At 41.1% G+C, this 25,256-nt stretch overlaps 1 protein-coding gene across 2 annotated transcripts in view; it reads left to right on the top strand.

Moving 5' to 3' along the window:
* Positions 1 to 4,310: 4,310 nt before the first annotated feature.
* The window catches only part of fam222aa (family with sequence similarity 222 member Aa), a 65,308-nt gene continuing 44,362 nt past the window's right edge, over positions 4,311 to 25,256 (top strand). Inside the window, exons 1-2 of one of the 2 annotated variants that reach the window (XM_047381307.1) lie at positions 4,311 to 4,999; positions 5,078 to 5,204. The gene's annotated coding sequence lies outside the window, so the exon portion shown is untranslated. Of the gene's footprint in view, positions 5,205 to 25,256 lie in introns of both variants that reach the window. The other variant, XM_047381308.1, reaches the window with a different exon arrangement.

Here is a 25,256-nt window from a genome sequence, read left to right as displayed (position 1 = left end):
AATTGCTCAGACTTAAAAATGCAAAAGATGTCTGTCTTGTCTAGCACTTGCAACAGGAGGACCTAAAAATTAGTATTGCAACAATATTCAACTTTAGACCAAATCTGGTGTTGCAATCTCTGCTACTCTGGCCAACAAGTGTTAAAAGATTCATACTGTGCCTCCAGCTGTCACTGAGTGAGAGGCTGGGTGTACCCCAGACCGGTCACCGGTCTATTACAGGGAAAGACAGAGACGCAAAGGCCAAACAGCTATGCACACAATCATGACACCAAAGATAGTTTAAAGAGACCAGTTAACTTAACATGCATATTTTTGGACTTTGGAAATACCCAGAGAACCACTCATGCATAGGGAGAACATGCAAACTCCATGCAGAGAGACTTTAGCCAGGATTCAAACCCAGGACCTTCTTGCTGTAAGAGAACAGTGTTAAGAACTGTGTAATTGTGTCTCATCTGATTGGAGCACCTTCTTTCACATGTTTGCTGTGTTTCCTACAAGGCTGGTGACAAAAAGCTAACATGATGTCTTCTGGCTTTCTTTCAGCATTGGCTTACTTTTTGTGCTTGTTTTATAAAGGCCAGATTTTGGATGTGCATTTGTCCTGTTAATAATCTTTCTACTAATTAGAAGACTTCTGAAGAAAATTGTTTTCACTGGAATCTATTTCAAACTATCAGAAAAAGAAGGCTGAATGCCAATCGGTTTTATTTGTAAAAAATGTTGAAAATCTTTCATCGTGTTCACAATTTGTGTTGGTCTATTATGGTAAATCCCAGAATGAAGTTTGTGGTTGTTTTCTGCTGACAAATTATAAAAAAAAGTTGTATGATGTATGAATAGTTTTGCAGGACAGTGCATATGTTCTCTCAGTGAAGTTGCTAAAAGTTTCTGAGAGGTTTTTGTTTAACAGTTTCAGACGTTTTTATAATGTTGACTTTCTCTCGCTGTGTGGAGTCAGCTCTTATCAAGCCTCTCTATCGCCACTCTCTTCCAGTCTATCCTTCTTGTCTTTTTTTGCCCACCCCACTCTCTACCTTCCCAGCCACCCTCATCTGGTTCCTGCCGATCTCATCCTCCACCCCTGTGTCCTCTAACCACTTGACACCTTTTCAGATTCATCCCCATCAGTTGGCAGACAGCGTGCATTTCACCCACAGGGCACAATGCAGCGATCCTCATGAATCAATGGCAGATAAATCAATGCTATCTCTTTTTTCCATGCCTCTGTTGCCATCGATTTTTCCCTCCTCTCTCTCTCTGTTGCTTTGCTGTTTGTGGAGTCTTGAACTTTGCTCAATTAAACTGAGTTCACTTTCAGGAACAAATTGTAACAACGTAAGGCTTTCAGCTCTGAGACAGACACTAATGTTTGTGGCTGGAGCTTTTATTTATGAGATGCTCCGTTCAGAGAGATGCGGCGTGGTGATTTTTTTGTGCTGAGGATGAACCTGAATTTACTGGTACCGTGAACCCGTTTTCCAATGAGGCATGCAAAATGCTCGCCTTAATTGAAACGTTTCAGTTTGAGCCACAGCTAATGTCTAAAACAGAGACAAAGTGAAGACCCTTTGATCATATTTACTGAGAAAGAAGTAGCTGCAATTACTATGTAAATGAGCCTTTATTTTGGTGTTTTACTGAAACAGTCATAGGTTTCCTGGCAAGGAAATATCTAAACGTGATTTTCTATCCAATCTTCAGGCTCTGGAGTCTGTCAGAGGGACTGATTTCTGAGAAATGCAGAGACACACACATATTATTCTGAAGACTACATTTAATATAGCCCACAGAAAATTATCCACCGTGATATTTCACTAGTCTCCCCCATAAATAATTCATTGTTTTTATGTGCCCTCATGCTGCCTTGGGGATTGGAACAGCTGAGTGTTTTCACAGCATATTTGAGTCCAATCTTCTGCGTATTGGCCATGCTCTAATCAAACCACAGTAAACATGCCTTGAATGTTTGTTGAGTCATCTGCTTATCAGCTAATCAAATGGCCTATTTGCCTGCGCTGCTGCCTCGGTGGCGCACAGCTCCAGTTTAGTATTCTTTAATTATTTGTTCATCTGTTAGATTGACGCTGCAGCTGTGAAGTGCAGGTGATGTGGCTGAACTCCACAGACTTTAATCCATGATGTGTAGGTCCACCATAGCAGCAGGAGGGAAGAGTAATTGAAGCTAATACATTTAAGGGATCGACTGAGCCATGGTTCTGGAAAATTTCCCTTTCTTGGAACATATGTTCACCCGTTTGTACAATTTGTCATGTGAGTGCAAGACCTCATCAAAGACCCATGTGTGCATAGAGCATGTGGTTGTTTCTTTTTGTGAAAGAACTAGCATGAAAGTGCAAGTCATAGAGAAAATTCTAAGGCAGGAGCCAGTACGGCGACATGGAGCTGCCAGGGATTGGTGAGCAATCAGATAGGGCAGAATTGATGACCTGGCTCAGGATGGATTTCTTGGAGCGGGCTGCCAGACCGAGGTAATACTTTCAGGCTCTTATCAGCACTGGCATAAGCTGAGTGCTGCATCGCCCACTTCCCAGCGTCAGCTTATTATGAGAGTCCATGATGTGTGATTGCTTGTACGGGCTTTGTGAGTCCCAGGGTCTGTGTGCACAGACCACAGTCGCCAAGAAGAAGAACAACGCAGAACCCCGGTCAAGGTGCACTACTCACTTTCTAACTGTTGTAATGACATTTAGCAAAGAACAGGCACTTTCCAAATCTTCCTGTTCCTTATATACAGTGGCTTGCATTCATATTCACACACGCTGAACCACATTTTGCCACACTACAATCAGAAACGTCAGTGTATTTTGTTTAGATATGTGGTAGACTAACACTGAGCGTTGCCTATTTGTGAAGTTATTGGCCAAGTTTTAATTATCGAACCGATATTTTAAAGATTGATAAACCTTGGCCGATACCGATTTTAATGCCGATATGTCGTGCATCCCTAGTTTGGATGTATTCTTGGACTTACAGTGATGCTCAAAAAAAAAATCCTCTTCATCTTCAGAAACAGACACCATTCATAACTGCCTGTTGTTTAGAACTATTAAGCATTTAAGTTACCATGATACCATGATAAAAAAAAAGAAATAGGGTTTCATCTGAAGATGACCCAAAAATCATGATGCTGCCACAAACTATATTTACTTCATAAAACAATGCAGCTTGACCCATAAATATGGAGAATACAACAGATTGTTGTCCCATGTAGAAATCAACCACTATTTATTGGAATGTCCTGTAGCTCCTAAGTGTTGCTATATGCAGCTTCCCTGCCTGTTTTCGGTCATCTGGCATCGGTTTTGGAGAAACATCTTGCTCTTATAATGTCACTGTTGTCTCATATTTTCTCATATTACAGAGAAATATCTTTACTGTGTGAGGGTGTTTTGTAATGCTGTAGATTTACCTTTGTCCTCATTCCCCTGACTGTTACCTTTGTACAAATGAGATATAGCTGAAGAATGCAAATAAGCAAACGTGAAGAAATTCCTGCAAGGACAGCTGGACTTCATCCAGATTCAATATAATTATTGTATGAACTGAAGAAGAATGAAAGCTCCCACTTAATCAAAAGGTGCGTCAACAAAGTATTAGGTTGCACAGGTTCTTCTTTTCTTTTGCTTTATCTAAATACAAGATGAATGTCACATTAATGGTGGAAATAGTGTTCAAAGGACCCATCATGGTCTCACGGTACATTAATACCTAACATTTTCAGGGCCAATAAAAGTACCTCTTAGGACGCTACCCATTAAAAATGTATTAAATTGTTTTATTAGGAATGTTTTGCCTAATAGGATACTTAAACCTATTAATGACAATCTAATATCACCAGTTTAGATTCATTAAGCTGAAAAATCATACCTCATTCAGCTCTCACTAGGTTTTTATTTCTCCCTGCAGACCAGTCACAAACCAGGACAGCCTACTGGACTCTCCCAGGTCCGAAGATGGTGCCTTCAACCTTCGGCCAGGGAACTGAAAAAGCGCTCAAACGTTGCGTTGTTTAAAAGAGTGATCAAAGATCTCGAACTCCATCCTGTCACTGCAATTTATATCAAATCTTTCTCCTTTTTGTTATCTTCCGCGTATATAAACAACGTGGTTTCAGACGCGAAGACGCCGGAGCATCTCTATGGTAACAGCCCTCAATTACAGATGATTGGCCAACCCGTGGGAATGTGTCTTTTCCCTGAGCTCGGTGATTGGTCGGTAGGCGGTCTGAGCAGCCTGACAGTCTGCAGCGTTCCGGGTTATTGTCAGTCTCGGCGGCTCGGCAGAAGGGCAGGACCGCGTACTCGGAGCTGCCTCAAGCAGTTAGCTCTTTATTTAGACAGAGCAGTTTCTAAATTTAGTTTAAACACCAAGGATAGGCTGATTGAGTTTTGCTACTTTGGTTTCTACAAAGATCGCATTTGGAAATCTACGCCTGATTCCGGAGGAAACGCATCTGAGAGCTGAGAGAAGGCTGCCGAGCCCCTCAGAGAAAGTGACGGACGGAGCAGAGCCTTTTCGCCGGGATTTTTTTTTTTTTTGCATCAGTTTAGGATATGTTAGACTGTTGCTTTGGCCCTGCCTGTTTTTTGTTTCAGGGTATTTTAACACAATTGCCTAAATAATATTCCTAAACATTTATGTTTGTACTCTTACTTAGAAATTGCCCATAAGAAGGAGACGGACCCATGCGTAACAGCGCTGGATTTTGGATTACTGCGTTAAAGAGTCCAGTTTTTCATTGTTTGGAAGTATTTTCAAGCGAGAGAAAATAGCGAGTCGTTCCTCTCACTTTGCTTTCAGAGGCTAAACGCTGAAAACGAGAAGCGCTTCTCGGTGCGCAATCCTTGCGAGGACGCTCCTGAGCGACTCCGTCGACCTGCGCTCTTAACCTCCACATTCTATCGACAGCCGAGTCGAGCAAATACAACAGAGAAATAAAAGCGGCGCAGCTTATTAACTTTGCATGCTCAAGGTGAGAGTGTGGAATTTTTAATTTATTTCATACCACTGGAAGACTGGGATAAACTTAGTCAGCATTGAATATTTGCAGAGGAGCAACAGCAGCTGGATTTCTTGGAGAAGCGGGATGAATCCTTTTTAATTTGGCCCAAAGAAGAATGAGGCAGATTGCTTAGAGGTTGCATGGAGTTCTAGTCTGCAATAAAGAAAAATTTATGGTAAGTATATTTTGCATTTTTGTTCTGTCCTAAATGTTTTTGTTTTTTTTTCTTCTGTCTGGATGGACTATTTTAGAAGAAAGGAACCCAACATACCGGTGTTTCAGATTTAATGCCTTTGTTTCCATGAGTGACCCAGAATAAACGCGGCGTTGTTAGAGAACAGAATAGCTTTAGGAAATGCTTTGATGTTGTAATATTGGGGCTTTTTCATGTAAGGGTAGCAATTAAGCGTGTTGTGGAGGGCAGTGCACCACAGGCACTGCCCTGGCACTTAGAGAGAGAGAGAGAGAGAGATTGCGGCTCAGAGCAAAAGGTGCGAATTTTTCATCTGTCTGTACGCCCCCGTGCGTCACTGCTGTGCTGTCTGGTGTGATTATACATTTTTCACTCATAGATCTTTTCTAACATATATTGTGTGGCAGGCTTTTATCCGGGGAAATCATAAAATGTACTGGGATGCGTGTGTAAAACTTTTCTTAATGCTCCGAGGTCTGCAGCGAGAATGTGGCCATTCCTGCAGATGCCTCCTTTGCACGGGGCTGGTTATTATAGTGTACATCTAAAATTCACGCCTTTCCTGGAATATAAATGCGTGTTAATAAAAGTCAGACTCTGAACTTTGAGCCTCGCCGGCTTGCTGAGGTTGCTTTGCAATATTTAGCCTCATTGCTCACGCTACGCAGAGACGAGCTTCACATTATGCTGACTGTGCAATGAAAGAAAAAAAAAAAAAAAAAGCTGCACCAAGTGTGTTTTATCATTAGACTGTACAAGCATCCTTCCAAATTGATCTTCCTCTGGCTGGCTCCCGTCATGCTCTGTCTCGTAGCCCTGCAGACAGGGCTCGCTGGCTGAATGTAATAGGGAAGGTCCCCCCTCCTCCTCCAGCAACAGGGCCGGCCGGCGCCCCCACAGTCAGGGCACCTGCCATCGAGTCCTTCCTGGCTGTATTGAATAAAACATCCAGTGATGTATGAGACAGGAGCTGCACCCGGGGGGACAGAACTGCCTCATTTACTTCCTCCACTCCGCGCCTATGACCTGCTGAGCAAATTGTGCTCATATTAGCTCTGTGGCTGCTCCTCACCTAAACAAATAGTCTCCCAGCATAATGCTCGTCTTAACTCAACATGATGGTTGGACAAAAGCATAGGAGAATAGAATGGGAAGGCGGGAAATCTTCAATATCTGGGTCACTTTTGGAGTTTGGAGATGTTTTTCTGCCTTTCTATCTTTTGGCTTACTGCTAGATGTTCCTTTGGACTTTTGTGTCTCTAAGGCTTTCCTTATGTTTGACCTCTCTTTATTAATCAGAAATGAGAGAGATTGGTAGAAGAAGTTAAGAAGTTAAAACTATGAAGGAGAGGGCAGTGGGGAACAGTGTCCACTCCTATAAGCCACCTCTTTGCCCTCCCCCCTGATAGATTATGTTATGCATGAATGGTTTGTTGTTATAAAATAATTTTTAGTTTTAGTTTAGAGTAGTGGCCATTTTATACCTTTTGTTTGTTTCGTACTTGACTTTTTTAAGTGGGAAAAGAAGCCATCTGCTACAGGAGCTCTGATATTCTGACCAGGCATTCGTTTGCATCCGGCAGGGGGTTGTTTCGTACTATTTTGACAACAAACGATTTAAAGTGATGTTCTTGATTCTACTTATAGTTTCTATAAGCAAATCTGGTTTTATGGCTGGTTTTATTTGCATGAATATTATCTACAAGCAGAAGGTCGCTCTGTGTTATTTTGGCTTGGTCATCTTTCATAGGCACCAGTCTCAAACGGCTGTCAACACCTATAGAAATGGGAATAGGGCTTAATACATATGTATCACAAAATATGATATGTGATATCTGATCAGTTTTATTGTTATCTTCATAATTTATGAAATACTTAACTAAAATTAAAAATGAACACATACCACATGGCTTGAGTAGATGTGTACATAATCTTTTGATTACAGGAACAAAATAGACATAGGAAGGAAAGGAATGGCAATGCATAGGTACTACATGGGTGTTACGAATTAGCAAAGGGGTCGACAGACTCAGATCCGGCCCAAATGGGGATAAGATAAATAAAAATTAGGTGTGACACGATTTTTCACACAAACATTATACAATTCAATCAAATTTTATGTGACATTGGAACAATTTCTTACTATTTATTTCTATGATTCATGGAAATACTTAACTTTAAAGAAACATAACTAATAGACAATAGTTTAAGTATGTTAATATGAAATTGTTTGTCTAATTGTACCAAACTATAATAGGAAGGGAAGAAATATTAACAATGAAAAGGGTTTAACACATTGTGTAAATGGGTAATTTACCCAGAGCTGAATTTGTATTTATCCATTTATTTTGTCCCCTTGGTGCAACAATTTTTAACACAAGTTTTATTTTGTATCTATTTGTTTTGGGGTGCCACCTCAGAAATATATATAGCTCTATATGGTCACCCCTTTTAAAAACAACCTGGAGGCACCCAGGTTAAAGCAAAAATGAATTTTTACTCCACAACCTAACTTCTGAGAACTACTTCATTTTTCTTTATTTGCTGGCTGAATAAAAAAAAAAACACCTAAATTAGTTAAATTAAGTAACGTCTAATCTGATGTACTCATTAAATTTGCCAACAGCAAGAAGGCCGAGACGTATATTTTAAGTAATGCATTAACAAAAAGCAATACGCTAAGAGAAGCCTGGCATTTTATCAATTCTCAGAATTCAAATTGCATATCGCCCTGATTGATTGATAGCTTTTGGGCTCCTTACAGTATTCTTTGCTTATTAAAAGTGCCTGCCTGTTGGGAATAAGTGAGCTGCTCTCATGAATATCGTTAAAGTTGCTGAAGTTTAATTTCCTGTGCTGTGTATTAATCTTTTTTAATCCCTGCATGGTTTGATTGTCTCAACACCTTCCCAGAGGCGGTAAAACTCATTTTGGCGCTTGGGATGACTGAAATAGTGGATGCCGACCTGTGTGTGTCTGTCTGAAAGTGGGAGAGAAACAGAGAAAATGTGTGTTACTTAGGACCTACCTTTTGTCCAGTCTTTCATGTCCATTTTTGTGCAGACTTTTTAATTCATGCACATAAAATAATATTTCAACAGAGCATTTCACCTCACTGTGCTGCACAGTGGAGCAGTTGTTTGCAATGTTGCCACACAGCAAGAGAGTCCTGGTTTTGAATCCTGATTGGCGCCATTTTGTTTGTAGTTTGCATGTTGCATGCAAGGATTAAGCAAGTACAGAAAACGAATGAATTTCATTTTACATGCCTGGTTTACTTTTAGAAATATATATTTTAGATTGGCAATAACAATTTTCTCTTTTGAAAGAAAAGAAAATGGGTTAGTTGTTATGCAAGCTGATTTCATTTTACAATGTTTCTTACATGTAAAATATAAATGGACACTCAAAAGAACAAACAAAACGTTTCACTCAAAGCAATGTCAACAGTGCCTTATTAGCCACCTGATCAAAGAGTTTCATATCAAAAGTCTACAGCAGTCCTTGTTTTTAACGTGCAGCCAAACAAAAGATACATGCCCCTTTTGTGCATTTCAATTTTGCACGATTTGATACCCCTGCACATTAGTACTTGGGATGTGGCGACAGAGTGTGAAAAGAGAAAGCATAAAACAGAAGCCTTACATGTAAGTGACTGCTGAGAAGAAAACAAGACCTTTAAAGAGTCAATGTGAATGAAAACAGACAAAAAAAGATGTTCGGTCTCCAGTTAATACGAGGTTGTTGATGCAATTTGGCGTTAAGTTGTTGCAGGTAGCACTGAAATGCATTGTGCAGATAAAACTGCACTTATTGATCCGAGTATTTTTGCACTAAATGACTGATCCTCATTGCCTCTTGTTGCTTGCTGTAATTTCTGGTCCTGAAGTGCGCTAGAAGGGATCTCCCAGCAGATAGTGGGCATGAAACAGAGCCACATGGTTAACTAAGTCCAGGGTATGGACCATTTAGGAACGTTACATCTTCACCATGTTAAAACAAAACACTCAAACACACCTCACTAAAATCTGGTTTGCAGGTTTCAGCCTTTTATCAACCATATCAAATGCAGACCAAAATAAATCTGCCATAAAGTAACAAAAAGGATTACTTGTGAGGCTGAATGCAAACGCTTAAACTGAATCTAATTTTCTTTACTTTCCATCACACACCTTAACGAAATCTTCAGGACTCCTGCAAGAAACAGTTTTTGGGTTCAAATACAGTACAGACTTTTTATTTTAAAAACAGAACCTAAAGGCACTTAAATTCTTAAAAACTTTCATGTTTTTTCTTTTCTACATAGAGTTATTAGACAATAATTATCTGTTTGCAAGTATGTACTCCTGCTATATCTCTCCCGGAAGAGCTGTATACAGTCTCTTGCAATTTTACTGACACCCCTTAGACATTTTTGTTTTACATTTTTCATGTTACAACCACAAATGTGAAAGTATTCTTTCAGGTTTTTCATCCAGGATTTCCCTGCATTTTCTCCATCTACCTTACCAGTTATCATGGGCCTTTTGGCTGCGTTTGTGATACATTCTCTCCTTGCCCATCCTGTCAGTTTAGGTGCACAGGCATGTCTTGTAAGTTTGCAGTTGTTCTATACTGTTTCCATTCTCAAATTATAGATTCAACAGTGCTATGTCAGATGTTCAAAACGTACTGTTTTATAGCCTAACCCTGCTTTAAACTTAAAATAATGACCTTTCTTTTTGTTGCTGTTTGTTCCCTAATGTTTTCTTTAATGTTATGCTGAGCTTCAGTTGCACACACAAGGAGTCTATAGTAAAATACATTTAAGTTTGTGACTGTAACTTGACCAAATGTGGAAATGTTCTAGAAGTATGACTACTTTTCCAGGGCACTGTTTGTTATCTATTGTGTGCAAATCAGGCCTGTGATTTGCTGCTGTTTCTACTGCTGTCCAGGGATTTCTTGACCAATACTCTGCTCATGAGACCTTGCCAGTTCTTCATCAGGGTTATCTGTAGCCACACGCATGACACACAGCAGCATTCCTCCAACCTCCTCCTTCTGCCTTTTAAGCCTGAATGGAAGTCACATCTTTCCAAGCTCCAAGGTTAATGTATAGTTCTTCATTTGGAAAGGTTATTGTTGGCTTGTCCATTTTCTTCCTTGCGGGTGCTCTCGCAGATATGAAATAGTCAACAGAAACCATGAAGGTTTTTTTTGTGTGGTTAATGAGTACACAAGCATGAGTGCCGTGCAATTTATAGTTTGTTCCATAACTCATACCGAAAAGTAAGGTTGTTTTCTTCCACAGACTTCTTGGGAAGAAGAGAGAGAATAAAGCATATCTGACAAGTTCTCCAACAGCGAATTTGCTCCCCTTAAAAAAAATGCCGCTCTGGCCTTCCTCATGGTCACATTGATTTGTTCTGGGTGACAATGCAGGCTGCTGTGAAATCACCCCAGCGCCATTGATCTCAAGGAGAAGAGGAGGAGAGGGAATGAGAGGCTGGCGACAGAGGAACATGGGAAAAAATCCACAGCTTGCCCTCTTCAACCTTAACCAGTAATAAAATGAAGGCCTGAGCTGCAATCAGATCAGCCCCTGCTGCACTCCTCTAGCCGCTGCTGTGTTAGTCTGTGCTTTGATTTGCTTTTTGGAGGCCCGCACATGGTGTTTGATTTGCTATTGTGGCTCGCCATGTTTCACATTATCAGCTGAACTCTTTATTGCTACTGTTTTCCATGCCAGAAGCGAGGCTGTTTTTATCTCACACAGGCCTCTGATTAATCTTCCTCCCTCTCTACTGGCGTACTTTAATCTTGAATGGAAGATATCTGATTCTCCTCGGCTATTGAGGAAGATCAAACTTTAATGGAACAAGGAACTGCACATCATGCTAATCTCCATCTCTCTGCATTTTGGTTGACTGCGCTCCCTTGGGCTTTGTAGCTTTCTGCAGAAGCAGGAAATACATCAGCCAGATAAGATGTTTTCTCTTCATGCTTTGGTAATTTATTCCCTGTCAACAGTGGCCACCATTGTACATCTCTGCTGTCTGATTACCTGGTTGAAGGACAGAAACGGGTAAAAGCAAGGGATATTATGGACACTTAACTGTCATCTTAATGAGCTAATTATTTAAAGATGAGCTAAAGGAGCTACAGCTTCTTCATCACAGTTGTGACCTCATGGTGGTTTGAAAGTTTTTCTACCATTGTTTGGCTTCAGTTCTTTGTCTTATCTGGGGATGAACACAATTTCTGGCTCATTTCCTAAGCACCATTGGTCAAATCAGATTTTTCAGGTAACCTTTCGGAAATCCAGCAAAAATAACTCTTAAAGTCAAAATTCTAACTGGATTGCCGATTGGCAAACCCCAACTGTGAGTAAAATGGTGGCCATTTTGTACCTTTGTAATATTGGTAATTTGTTACCTGCAAGAGCCGTCAATGCTTAGGTAATAAACGAAGGTGCAAATTAATGAATGAGGGAACAGGTCTTGAGCTGTTATAGCATCCAGACTGAAAAAACAGACCTTTTCTATGGTGTGTTCACTGATGAGAAAAAGATTGTACTTTTAAGTTGCACACCAGCCGGTCAAATGTCAGAGACGATCAATGTGACAGTCGTTCGATTCCGGTCAAAAGTCAATTTCTCAACGTATGTCTAGTTTCAACATTACTGTGTTGCCAGTGTTTACACAATAAAAGCTTTAAGACTGATTAATAACCTCCAGTCCTCCTTTATGTTTTGGAGAGTTAGTTGTTTTTTTGTTTTTTTTTTGCTGTGAAGCATCTGATTCTGTTGTTTCCTGGTGGAGGATGTGCAGAAAACTGTTTAGTTAAAATGTGAAGCATTAATTTGGATTTCTTAACACTCCAGCCAACCTGCAAGCAAATGTACCAACCCTTTCTGTAATTATTGACCAGCTCCATATTCAGTGCCTCAGGAAACAGACGTCCGCTGCGTGGATCTATCAAGGTTTGGTGCTTTTCATTCCACACAGCCGTTTCAGGAACCATCCACTGACCACCACTTTATTCTCTCACTTCCTCCATATCGCTGAGTAACGGCATATTATGCTGACCAGCATCTGGACTGCGATGGGCTCGATCCATTTTGTTACAAATGGATAACACTTATGGGGTGTCACACCTCCCGCAGACGGTTTGTGCCTGTGACAAAAAGAGGCTATTACCCAGTTCTGTGGCCAATGCTGTAAGGTAATGAAATTTCCACTGACTGGAGAAAACAATGTTGTCTGGTCCGGATCTGTAATTGCAGAAGCCACCTCACCATATTTTTTCTTTCTCCTTTCCCGATTTTGTTGTGAATGTGGGACAATTTAATAAAACTGGAGATTTTTATCATTTATTGCCAGGCCTGGCAGCTGCATGAGGGAAAGTAAGCCGAGGCATGCACAGATAAAATTCATTCTGTTTAGCATGCATGTGACCCATAGGGATATATTTATATGTATGCATAAGGCTCGAGCCGGTCAAATATATTGTTAATATAAAAGAGCCGTTTCCTCTTTCTAAATGGGAGCGTACCCTGGAATTTCCATCATTTTCTCCTGTGTTATTGTTTGCATTGGGATAGGGTTGAAAATCCATGGGATATTAGGCCTCCAGGGCAAGGAGCTTCTGTGGGCCTGCTTCCACTCACACACAAAAACATAGAAATGTTGACATGAGGACATGTATGGACACACACACACACAAAGACACACACACACTTGTAGCCCTGTTTTATTACCTCCTGCCTGCTGCTGGAATTGCTTTCCTCCCTCGAGTGAGCCAAGCAAAGCCGGCTTTATTGTGTTAACCTATTTGTGTGTCAAGAGCGATTGCAGCGTTCTTTATCTCTGTTTGTATTCGGACGGGGAGACGGCTGAAGGGAGCGAGGAAGAGGGAGAGAGAATGGCAGAGCAAAGAAGGGAGGAGGCAGCAGAGGCGGCGGCGGGGGTTTTCAGTAGCCAGGCGAGCCGCCGGAGTTTAGACGGATGGCCGGTCACCTAGCTCCACTCTGGACCATAATGACCGGTTGCTTAGCAATGACCCACCCCCGCCCTCTTCCATACTTCCATCCACGGCAATCATCTTTTTTCCAGAAAAAGATTTCATAAATAATTAGAACACAGCGTATTGGTTTTTTTATAGCAGGATTGATGAGAGTTTGAGCCAGATATGTGGTACTTATCAACTCACTCTACTGACTTATGCTAGCTGTAGATTAATGCTTGTGGGTTTATAGAGCTCTGTTGATGAAGTTTCTCCAGGATTATGACCGGGCCAAAGCTCTATTTCTAGTCAGATAGCTGCAGCTCCACAACCTTTGACCCGTGTAATGCTGCAGTGGCGGCATTGCACTCAAACAGAAGCACAAGCAAACATTTGCAGCCACATATTCATATTTTTTTGATGGCCGACCAGAGCCCTATGAGCACAGCTTCTTGCGAGCTCTTAGGTTTATTAACATTTTTATTGAGTTGAACAAATTGCTGACCTTTTGTGGCATAATGAATAGCCTGGCTCGCTTAGGGCACATTTGGGTTTTGGCTCGAGTGACTGGCATCACTCCAGGTTGTTAGACTTGTGATTTGTTTATTCAGCAGGTGAAAGTGTTTAATGCGGTGGAGTGTTTTCAACAGTTTAGCTGTTTTTCAGCTTTGCTTTGCCATATTACTGTAACTGCTAATGCTTCTGGCTTTAATTTGCACTGGTCTATTGCAGTTCTTTTTCATATTTAATTAAAAATGCACCAACCTATCAGGCAGAGACTGGAATTTGCCTGATCAGTGAGTGAAACACTAAAAAATTTAGAGTTTTCTCGATTTATTAAATGCATCCAAACTAAGAACTTTGACTATTTTGGGTTGCTAAACACATCAACAGTATGTACTTTAATTCACTTTGTTGAGTCTTACACAAATCAGCAAAGCATATGCTTTGATGGATGCGGATAATTCCTTCATTTTCTGTTGGATTCTAGACTATTACCTCTATCAAAGAACTTGAATGTCTTGTCTTGTCTTTAGAATATGAAAAAATGGGAATTGGCTAATATTGGAATTGGCGGATCAAACTTTAAAGAAAAAAATTAATTTGCCTTTGGCAGCTGTTTTAATCTGGCTGATCAGTTTATTGTGAATCCAACTGCAAGCCCTGGAAAAGCACAAGAACGTACCATCTCCAAGGTCCTCCAGATATCCAAAAGTTAACTCCAGCTAAATTACCATCTAAAATAGGGTCTCCCATCTGACTAAGGCCTTTCAAACCAAGTGACACCAGTGGCATTTTGAAACCCATTTATTTGTGTTGCATGCATTGAGCAACACCAGATTTGCACAGCAAAGGACTAGAAGAGGTCTGCACCAGCACCACTGTGGAGCTAAGATCAGCTTCATGGAGCCAGTGCTGTGCTGCAGTCAAAGCTGAAATTTGTTGAACTTTGTCCACAGGGCACAACTGCGCAGAAAGCAACCAGTCAGTGTGGATACAGAGCTTTGTTACAAGCCCCACACTGCTCATTGGATTACAGTATCTCTCATCACACTTTTCTCTCTGTTGCTGTTTCTCTGCCTCTCTGTGTCACTTGCAGGTTTAGTTCTATTGGTGTTTTTACCACAAGATAAGCATGTCATTTCAGCTGATAGGACTGCAATTATGCATTTTAAAAAATAACCAGTATCTGGTTGTTATTTTAAAACCTCTGCCTTTTTTGCGCTGTACTCTGCTGTGAATGAACAGATTTCAGAGCTTAGCACTCCCGAGGCCAATATAGGGTTGTCTCTAACTCCTGTGGTGAGCTTAGCAATAGCATATAAACCTTTGCTACAAATATTGTTACATGACAACTAAGATAACTACTTCTGTTAATAACTTCACAGAACCACACCCAAAAGAAATCCAATCTATCCCTTTAAAGAACATCAACCATGTCTGATTTTTGCCCATCTGTGCTCTCTCTCCATATCCTGTTCAGTGCCATCTTCCCTCATCCCAACTCATGCACCATTGGTAAAATTGACAGCTTTGCACGTCCTGGGAACTTCAGACAGATAAAATAAACATGCACACATACACACACACATTTCTGTGGCATGCTTCTGTGGCTGCGTCTATAAGAACAGCTGTCCAGCTGTCACGGCAGCCAACTAGTCAGTCGCTCTCCAAGGCAACATCTGTAGAGACTGAACGCACAAGGGCAGCCTGCCGTTCTCTGCTTATCCCCAAAGACCGAGGAAGTATGTCAGGCCTTTTGGCTGCACATTACCACTGACCACATCAACCGTATCGCTGGTTTTTGATTGAAAGTTATCTGCTCCTGTGCCACCTTAATAAGCTCTGCGAGGCCTCAAACTGCCAGTCACGTTGTCACAGCGGATCTCAAAGACAAAAAAATTTGAATGTGTGGGAAAAAAGACAAAGAACACAACCCATTATCGTATCCATTAATAGTCATCTGCCTCTGCATGGATGTGTGTGCACGTGTGTGTAAACAAAGTCCCAGCGAGCAAGGTGCAATGGCCTGGAACTGACGAGAACCCACTGGGAGAGTCTCTCCTTGATGTAGTCCACCCTCCCCGCTCCTCTCTCCCCACCATCTCTCCCCTTCTGGCAGTGAAGCGATGCTGAGGCGGGCGGCGGAGGGGCACGGAGCCATGTGAATGGGGAGATGAGCAGAGCTGCGGTCCCCTCAGTCAGCCACAAACCAGGATCAGGCAGATCACATGGGACTCTCTCCTGGGGAAAAACAAAGGGAACAAGGGGGGAAGCAGCTGTTTAGTGTTTTTCTCTTACTTCCTCAGCAGCTCACTTGTGTTTTTCCCTGTTCTGTCATCTTCTCTGCGGCTGTCATTAGCTTCTGTCATGCATTTTTAAAGATACTTTTGCTGGCAGTTTTTGTCTTTATTTGATTGCAGCAAAGACATTAGACAGATGCGAGGGGACGGAGAGAGGAAAATGACAAGTAACAAAGTTCCCTAAGCCGGATGTTTAGACCGCTGAGTGGGACCACTGTCAAGCTCTCTTTAACGGATTTTTGTTTAACTGAGGAAATACTTTCAGCAAACATGGGGGAGCTTAAAATGTGCCCCCTGAACATGTTACAATAATTCCTAAGCCTCTTAGGAATGTTTTTAGGAACTATTAAAGCACTTGATAACTGAGGGCCTCTCAGACGCAGAGACAGCTGCAGAGTCATTAAGACTGCGGGCAAAATTTGATGCATCCTGTTTACTGGAGCTGAGAAAATGGTTTTGGTATATCCAGTTAAGTATCGTAAACTTGTCTTATGGTCAGCTTTCTGTTATATATCTGTGCTGCAAATTGTAAACAGGGATTAAAAGGAGCATACAACCAGATTACAGGACGAGACGACACCCAAATTTAATAAAACAGGATATTATAGAGCTGTTTTTTTAAAACTCCAAATGCAAATAGAGATATACAAAAACCAAGTAGTTCTTGTTGCCTTGTAGAGTTGACAGTAGACTAATAAAGATTTTTCATCAGCTGGCAGACGACAGTCAGTTACAAACACCTCCACCACTTGTCCATCACTTATTTGGACCAATTTTGATGCTCTGTAGAACAAGAAACAGTCACAGAGTGACAGACAAGATACATATGATTTTTATATACTTTTTACATACTGGCTAACCGTTAGCTTCTAACAATGCTTAAGTTAGCATCTACTTTATATATTCCTGCACAAAATTCCTGCTAAAACTCCTGGCAGAATTGTGAGTTTAAAGCACATGCTCCCATATCCAGTATAATAATAATACTCCACACTTACACATGCTAATTGTAGCTAGATAGTCCTTTGTGAGACAGTTTAACTACGAGGAGAAATATCATGAAGTTTTAATATTGTTACACCTCTTGTGAGTATATTTTCTGTCATGATGGAGGGGAAATGCCTACAAACCCAAATTCCATCTGGCTGTGGTAAAATCGCTGCACATAGTCAATTTTAAATAGTCCTCGTCCAGTTTTTGACAGCAAAATCGCCTGCTCATGACTTATCGTTTTATCATTTAAATTTCCCCCATTGACGCTTGCCGCCATGATTGACGGCAGGGCTGGAAAGCTGCAGCTATCTCAATGGAGCCGCGGCAGGCAGTTGGTAACCGGGACAATGGTCTCTCCTCTTTGCCTTGTTTTCACACATTTTCTGCTGTCACTGAAACCTCACTGATTGCTTCTTTGCCAAGACAGCATCCTATTAATCTTTTAAATAAGGGCCGCCGCCCAGCAGCATTGTTTGCTTAGAGCCAAGAGGACCTTGTGAGACTATGCTGAAAAGGGTAAAAAAAAAAAAAAAACAGAAAGCGACAGCCTGGGCTGAATCAAGTCTCATTGTGGAAGGAAAAGGCTACTTAAAACCAACAATATTAGAAAATGAATAGCTGCTGTGGTGTTGTGGTCTTAATACTGCCAGGACCCTCTGGCTCCACCTGAAAGCTGTGTGGTCTCTGTTTTTGACTCTCCAGGTATATTCTGTGCTTTTACCAGTGGTGTGGCATTCTGAATAAAAACTTCTGTGTTAATGCCCCTTTTCTCTTTTTATGTGTGCCTATTGATCTCTTCTAAGCGTGGAAGGAATGGGCTTTATTTTCTTCAATTCTGGTTTCAAATAGCATAACAGCAGCATATTCTGAAATGGCAAATCATTGATGTATTTTGATGTGACCTATAGAAGGTAGAATAAGCTTTTGTGCTCTGTGCTTAACTGACAGTTTGTTTAGAGAGAAATAATGCTGTCCTTGACACGTTTTTTTTTTCTTCAGCCATTTCACCTTGAAAAGCCATGCACCACTCTGATTTCATCAACCAGGCTTTTGTGTTTAATTATGTGTTATTTGTGGTAGGAAGTCTTTTTGTGAGACTTTCTTGTCAAGTGGTTGTAAATGGAGAGTAGCTGCAGGGCTTCTGACACCCTCCGCTCTGTAATGAGTGCCTTCCTGTGCAAAATAGCCCCATAAACCAAATCTCTCAGGGATGAGGAACATGTGGTAGGAGTATTTGGCATCTCGCTCACAGGAATGTTTATGGCATACGAGAAATACTGGGATCACCGAATACCACCCTCCAGTCTTTTTGTCTCCATTCTAGCCATGGAAACCCAGTGAGGCAGGGCAAACTAGATGACTAATAGACTCCCAGGTCAGAGCCACATGATAGCTGCACTGCTGGTCAATGGAAATGGATATACTTCCCGCAGAGCGAGCTACGACTGCTTTGCGATCATCTGTGCGGTCATGGCCCAGTGCACGTATGCACACATGACTGACTGAGCACATAGCTATTCATAGCTGTCTGTGGTCCAGAGCTGGTTGATCAATTTGAGAAGAAACATACAAAAAATCAATGAACTATTAACAAAATCAGAACAATCTAATATCTTAGTAATAGAGACTTTGGGGGAATTATTGAGCTACCCCAGGAAATGGTGGACTGGTAATTATGTGACCTATAGGAGTTTAACGAGATCTCATTTTTAAAATGTTAAAAGTATTATTCTGTCTCACTAAGCCCTATCCAGCATGGATTCAGAGTCCTAAAAAGTCATTACAATTTTAAAATTTGATCATGAAATTTAAGGAATTTGGATGGCTGAATTCTACACTGAACAGAGATTATTTAAAATTTGTACTTGTGTAAAAACAAAAAAATCATCCATCCATTCATCCATCTACTGTCTATACCTGCTTATCCTTGCAGGGTCGCAAGGCTTGCTTGTGCCTATCTTCAGGGTTGATTGGGCGAGAGTTGGAGTAAACCCTGGAAAGATCAACACAGAGACACACAGGACAAACAAACATGCACACAAATACTCATGCCTAGGGGCAATAAATTAATTAAACTGTGCATCCATCCTTAGAACTAGACAAGCATATAAAAAAGCACAGTTTATAGACTACTCACACCTGCATTGGAATACTGTAGACAGATCACCCCTTACTGACAAGTCACAAACCAAGTCAACAAGAGGTTTTAAGTCATATTTTTAACATTTAGTCACTTATTCAGCACTTTGTTTCTGTTTTCCGGCAAGATGAACTAGAACAAATGAAATATAGAAAAAAACAGTTTCTTTTGTCGCATCCACAAATTAAAAAAAGAGAATGATGTAAAAGTGCAGTTCAAACGTTATCAGGTTTATAAGATCTTACAAGTTTTCTACTGGCTACTTTTTTTGTTGCTAAATACTGAAAATATTGTGCTGTGAACTTAATTAGATCCAAGTTCAACCTTGGGTGTAACACTAACATCATAAAGCTTAATTTCCAACAATTATTGGGAGAACTGAGGATATATTTTGCTTGTGGCGAGTGACTCAAAGTCTGGTGCTGTAGTAGACAAAGCAGCTTTAAGGTCATGCCCATTGTCTAGTTTGTTTCTGTGTTTTTTCTTAATTTTAACCAGATCTGATAATCCACACTTACAGAAATGGGTACTGCTGAATTATAGGATGTTTAAAGGTTGAGTAGCAAGGGAATGACTGCTCATCACAGCGCAGAACCAGAACTTGGACTGGCTTACTTTTGTGATTTTCACACGACATTCCCATCAACTGACTCTTGGTTGCTTGGCAACATAACCATTTCCATGTTGATCCAGGAGAGTTTGTCATCATCCCCTTGTTTCCCTAGAAAAGAGCATCTTAAGCAGTCTGTGTTGTGTCTGTGTTTGGCTATGAACCATTTGCATGTGTAAACAAATTTGCATCTCTGTGGTGTGAAATGATTTGTTTCAACTCGCATTATAGAACAGGACTGTGAATGGACAAGACTACTATTTTTGTTGTATGAATGAGTGTGTGCATGGTTGTTTGTGTGTTGCCCTGCGATGGACTGGCGACCTGTCCAGGGTGTACCCCGCCTCTCGCCCATAGACTGCTGGAGATAGGCACCAGCTCCCCCGCGACCCACTATGGAATAAGCGGTAGGAAATGACTGACTGACTGACTATTTTTGTTTTTTTGCCATGGCAATTTTTGCTCAGATAAAGGCCCGAGACCCACTTTTGGGACTCAGGATCCACAAGTGGAGGAAAACTGTACTAGAACACTGTTTTTAATGTGTAAAATCCTTACGCTTATTGTAGGAAAAAATTAGGTTTTGTAGTTTTCCACAAAATATTGCTACAACTTATCTCATTCTTGTGAATCCAATTTAGCGTATTGCTTCGTGAGCTGCATTTATCGTTACCTTTTTACATCCCCTGGTTTGACTAGTTTTATAGTTTTATCCATTTCATAAATATGTAAGAAAAAGATTAAATAATAGGTGTCTGTTGCCATAATTTTATTGCAGTTTTTCAAAAAATAAAGTTCTCAACATTGCTTGTGTTTTTCTTTTTTTGTTTTCTGCCTCTTGAAATGTGCGCTTAACTGGGTCTGTCAAATGTGTGTGCACAGGGGTATGTTCTTGTTAGTTTGCAGGTTAATCTGAACATTGCTGTCCCAGATTCTCCCACCCAAATGGATCCCTGTTCTCGGCAACCAGCCTCAGCGGCTCACATGCAACCACGAAACCTTCTTACCGTGTGTCATGCATCTGAAAGAAAACATTTCTCAGTTTCTCTGCTTTTCAACATGCTCACATAGCTTGACTGCCTTTCAAAGCAATACCCCTCCAGCACCACCTCCTGCCTGACCCCTCCTCCTGGAGACAGCACTCTTGACCTGTTGCCCTTTTGTTTCCAGTGGGGATAGATGGGGAGCCGCCTCTGCTGGCGCGATCCTTCACTCAATAGCCGCTCCATCTGTTGACTGCGTGACTCTGGGTTAGAAGAGGGGATTTTGCTCCGTTTGTGCAGGGTGTGAAAGGCTTCCTGAATGAGGCCTTCAAAGCTGCAATAGAAGGGTGTTGTGATGCCTCTCACACACCCCACCCACCTCCTATCATCGGCCCAACACAGCTGGCTGGGTGTGCGCAGGACGAGAGGCCTCTATTGTGCTTGTTCACAGGCCCCCGGGCAACAGGGTCACCTTGTCCCCACACAAACGCTGCCCTTACTGGAATTGTTGGCACTGCATGTATGTGTTAGCATGTGTGTGTCTGTGTGTGTGCTTGCATGTTAAAGGGGGAGCAGTATTTGAGTGTAAGAATGCATCATCAAAATGAGGGCAGAGGCCTCACCCTTGAGGAACATTTATCTAACTTATCTGCTGGTGACATCAGGACCCACTCAGTGCAGCCTGTTGGTGACAGGGGTTCAAAGAACATCATAGAAAGAGCCAGGGCTGCTTCACAGGTCAAACTGTTTTCGCTGAACATTTACACCTAAAGAAAAAACAACAATGTCTGCTTTGCATCTATTGTATAGACAGCTCTGAGAGCAAACAACAGTTTTTCTTTCCTCTTGTGGATTTGAGTTTCTGTCTGGTGAAATGTTCGAGTGCTGCTTCCCGCTCCTGATCCTGGTCTGCTCTGTGGTTTGTCCTTTTCAGCAGTGTTTGAAGGGAACAAAAATGAAATCTGTGGGTGTTTAAACAGCTGCTTCACCAAGGACTACAAATGCATTGCAGGATGATTATCTATCAAATAATATTATTTTGGGAAATACATGTGTTTGGGAACTTGATTAGAAATATTTACAAATATTAACAATAAACTGTTTTTTAATCCAAACGAAGGGATCCAACCTTGCAAGAACCTAATGCTGCGTCCGTTTTGTCTCTTATCTGGTAATTATGTCACGCGAGTTGAGCAAGTTCTAGTTGCAACCTAGAAAACCATTAGGAGGTAACTGTTGCATTACTAACTACTAATGGCAGTACAAGCTGCTAACATTTTTTTTTTTTTACATTCAATGGATCCAGATACTAAAGGAACATTATCTTGTATAGACATTGTACAACAGTATGTGATCCAACCTTAGGACCTCCAATTTTACAAGTCGGAGGTCTTCTTACGTTATATTTTCTAAAGAGAAATTGGAATCATCCAAATTGGCATCAGCAGGTCAAAGTTTTAGATGGTCAGAACTTCTATCGCTGGAGGCTAAACACAACAGTCCTCAACTTACCTTCACCTCAGCTAAGATTAAGATTAAAGTAACAGGATCCCTCTCCTATCATCTTTTCGTCAAACCGACAAAACAAAAAAGTGAGCAGGAGACAGAGAAGCCTTTTCGGGCACAGAGTCCCCTCAGCAGATGAGACAGAGTTGAAGGAGAAGGGGGTTGTTCAGAGGAAAGAGCGGTGGTTGAAAACTGCAGTGACAGCAGAATGAATAAATTGAAAAAATTCTCTCATTGTAAATTGTCTATCGCTCGAGACAAACGATCTGATAGGCAAGCGGCCTGGGTTCCCGACGCATCCGTCCCAATAGAGCTGTGAATAACTGGTCTATCTCCACACTGCTTAGCACTGTCCCTGCGCTTAATAATTCATACAGTGTGAAATATTTTCCCCGGTACAGATATGCCAAAGAGCTGTTGCCAGCAGGCGGGGGCGGAGAGAAAGGTGTCCCTGTGGTGCTAATTTGGGGGGGATGGTGACGTGCATAGATTTCTAAGGGGCCTCCAGTTTAAAACGAGATGCCTGAGACACATTTATTCTGCTGTGTACTCTGTTATTGGAAGGAGCTGAGCTGGAGATGCAGCAAGTGAGATAGTGGCTTTTAAAGGGATAGTTTGGGGCTTTTTAAAGTTAGGATCCAGCAAAATGTTATGGTCAATTAATATCTTACCTGCGGTATGTTTAGGTATAAATTCAGATTAGTGGATCCCAGAGGCTGGAGCTAACAGCTGGTCTGAGAGGGGCTAGAACCATAGAGCACCTCACTCATCTTAAAACTTCTCCAATCTCAAAAACGTCATGACAGTTTGTTCAGATATTTTATGAATCCGTAAATCATCAGCATGTTTGCATTGGGTTGTCATTTACACTAAAGCTGATCGTTTTTTACAAACTAAATGCAGGTAGTAGGCAGTGTGTCACTGATAATCTTCCAATGTGAAGCACATACTAAGAGATTTTAGCCAAACAATCTAACTAAAAATCCAGATAACAAAATATTCATGGTGGTTCATATTATAAGTGACAGTTGGAGGATCTGCGCCCCATATTAAGTATCTGTATGAAACACGTGCAGTAAATAGATCAATTAAAGCATTTTGCGACAGAGTAACTGTCTGAGGCCCCATCTACATAACTCTAGGTGTGTTTTTAAACAGATAATTCTTGAAAAAAAACAACAATCTGAATCCACATGGAGTATTTGATGCCACAAAAAACCAAATCCCACTAAAAGCTAAAACTAGCCTTCATCTTTACATGTTTTGCTTATGTTTGATTAAGCTTAATGGAAACTATTAGGACAAAGAAAGACAGATGTGGACTAGCCCATAAAAAACAGCTTCACTGTTGTTGTGGATTCCTAAATAGAAAGCAAGAGAAGGCATCTGCAAAGTAAACCAGTATGTGATCATGAATATATCTGGATATATTCATTACACGCTTTTATATTATCAAGAGAGTTTAAAAAAATGTCAACTTTAAAAAGTTCGTTCGTTCGTCGTCTTCCGCTTATCCAGGACCGGGTCGCGGGGGCAGCAGACTCAGACTTTAAAAAGTGTTTTTTTTTAAACTTAGTTTTTTAACAAATTACTGTGTTTGCTTGTGTTTATAGGGCTGTACATCTCTGTTTTGCATATCATTGTTTGTGTGAGCCTGATTTTATGTAATTTCTATGTAAAAAATGTCTACGCAACTAGTTTAATTGAACACAGTTTTACATATTTTTACACTGCCTTACTTTTATCTAAGGTAGTTAGTTTCACCAGAAATGCTTTACATGCTCTCAGTAGGTGTTTCTAACAGGAAGGTCTTTGGCGGCGCGGCGCACATCCTCCAGCATCCATTCCCCATGTAAATAATGCCAAGTGCAAGTACGACAATGGTTCAAAGGTTCATTAGATGAACATTAATTTCTATAACGTTTGTGAGAATGGAGTTGTTTTAAGATGGTAGAACTCCAGTTTGAACTTGTCTCCTCTCAGACTTATATTTGGTCTCTGGGATCAAATGATCTGAATTTTTAATAAATGCAGTTGCCTAGAGGTTTGTTTACTGCAGGTAAGATATTAACTGCCTATAACCTTTTAGCAGAAACTCACCTTATGAATTCTGAAAAATGCATTTAACTCAGGGCTGATCTGCTTGAACAGAGAGGAGAAACACGTTAGTCAGACTGAACTCTCTTATCATCATGGACTGTCGGGATAAAAGGAGCTGTAAAGCAGCTAAGTAGTTTTTGCTGTTTGCCCTGGTGAGTTTTTGGTTGGTCAGCGGATTGTCAGTGGACACCTGCTCCATTCCTCCCCTTGTTTTCCTATTAGGTGACTCCTCCTGTCTCGGACTCCTGCAGAAGTGCTGCAGCCAAGAAGCAACTCTCCCTGACCTTTCTGTCCCCTTTCATTCATAGCCCCACACAGCAGCAACAACAGCAATAAAGCCCTGCTCTTGTGTGTGTGCACAGGCGTGAGCAGATATGTGCTTGAATGTGACAGTGTCGTATTGCCATGTGCGGTTTTGTGTGACTCATTCTGTAGCTCAGTCTTGTACAAACTGGGTTTTTATGGTGCGCATTCAGGCCCTGATACCAATTATGCAAACTATTAAAAATTTAAGCAGGACAGTCTTTTATAATTTAATCCTAAAGTAATAGAATCTATTAAAAATGTATGAGTGGAGCTTTATAGATGGAGCTAGAATTAGTGTCTATCAAAGACTCCAGTCATGGATGCAGGGGGAATGGGCAGCAGGAGTGGCAGTATTGCCTCATTATTCAAATAGGATATAATTACCATAGACCAGGAGTCCCTCAGAGGTGAAGCAAAACCTTGCTGGCCACTGTGATCATGAGCAGAAAAAGATCTTCTCTTTATGGGTAAAACCTGATTCAGATACCTCTTCTGACTTTCACAGAAATGATTTGAAGTGACATGCGATTTGTTGTGGTTTAAAGCAGTTTGTCGCTGAAATGCTCTCTGCCGTCTCAGGTTTCTCCTGCCTGTTGTTTCATTTGA

This window comes from Girardinichthys multiradiatus, chromosome 12 (genome assembly GCF_021462225.1).
Source record: "Girardinichthys multiradiatus isolate DD_20200921_A chromosome 12, DD_fGirMul_XY1, whole genome shotgun sequence".
NCBI classification, from domain to species: domain Eukaryota; kingdom Metazoa; phylum Chordata; class Actinopteri; order Cyprinodontiformes; family Goodeidae; genus Girardinichthys; species Girardinichthys multiradiatus.
This window is presented reverse-complemented; position numbering and strand designations above follow the sequence as displayed.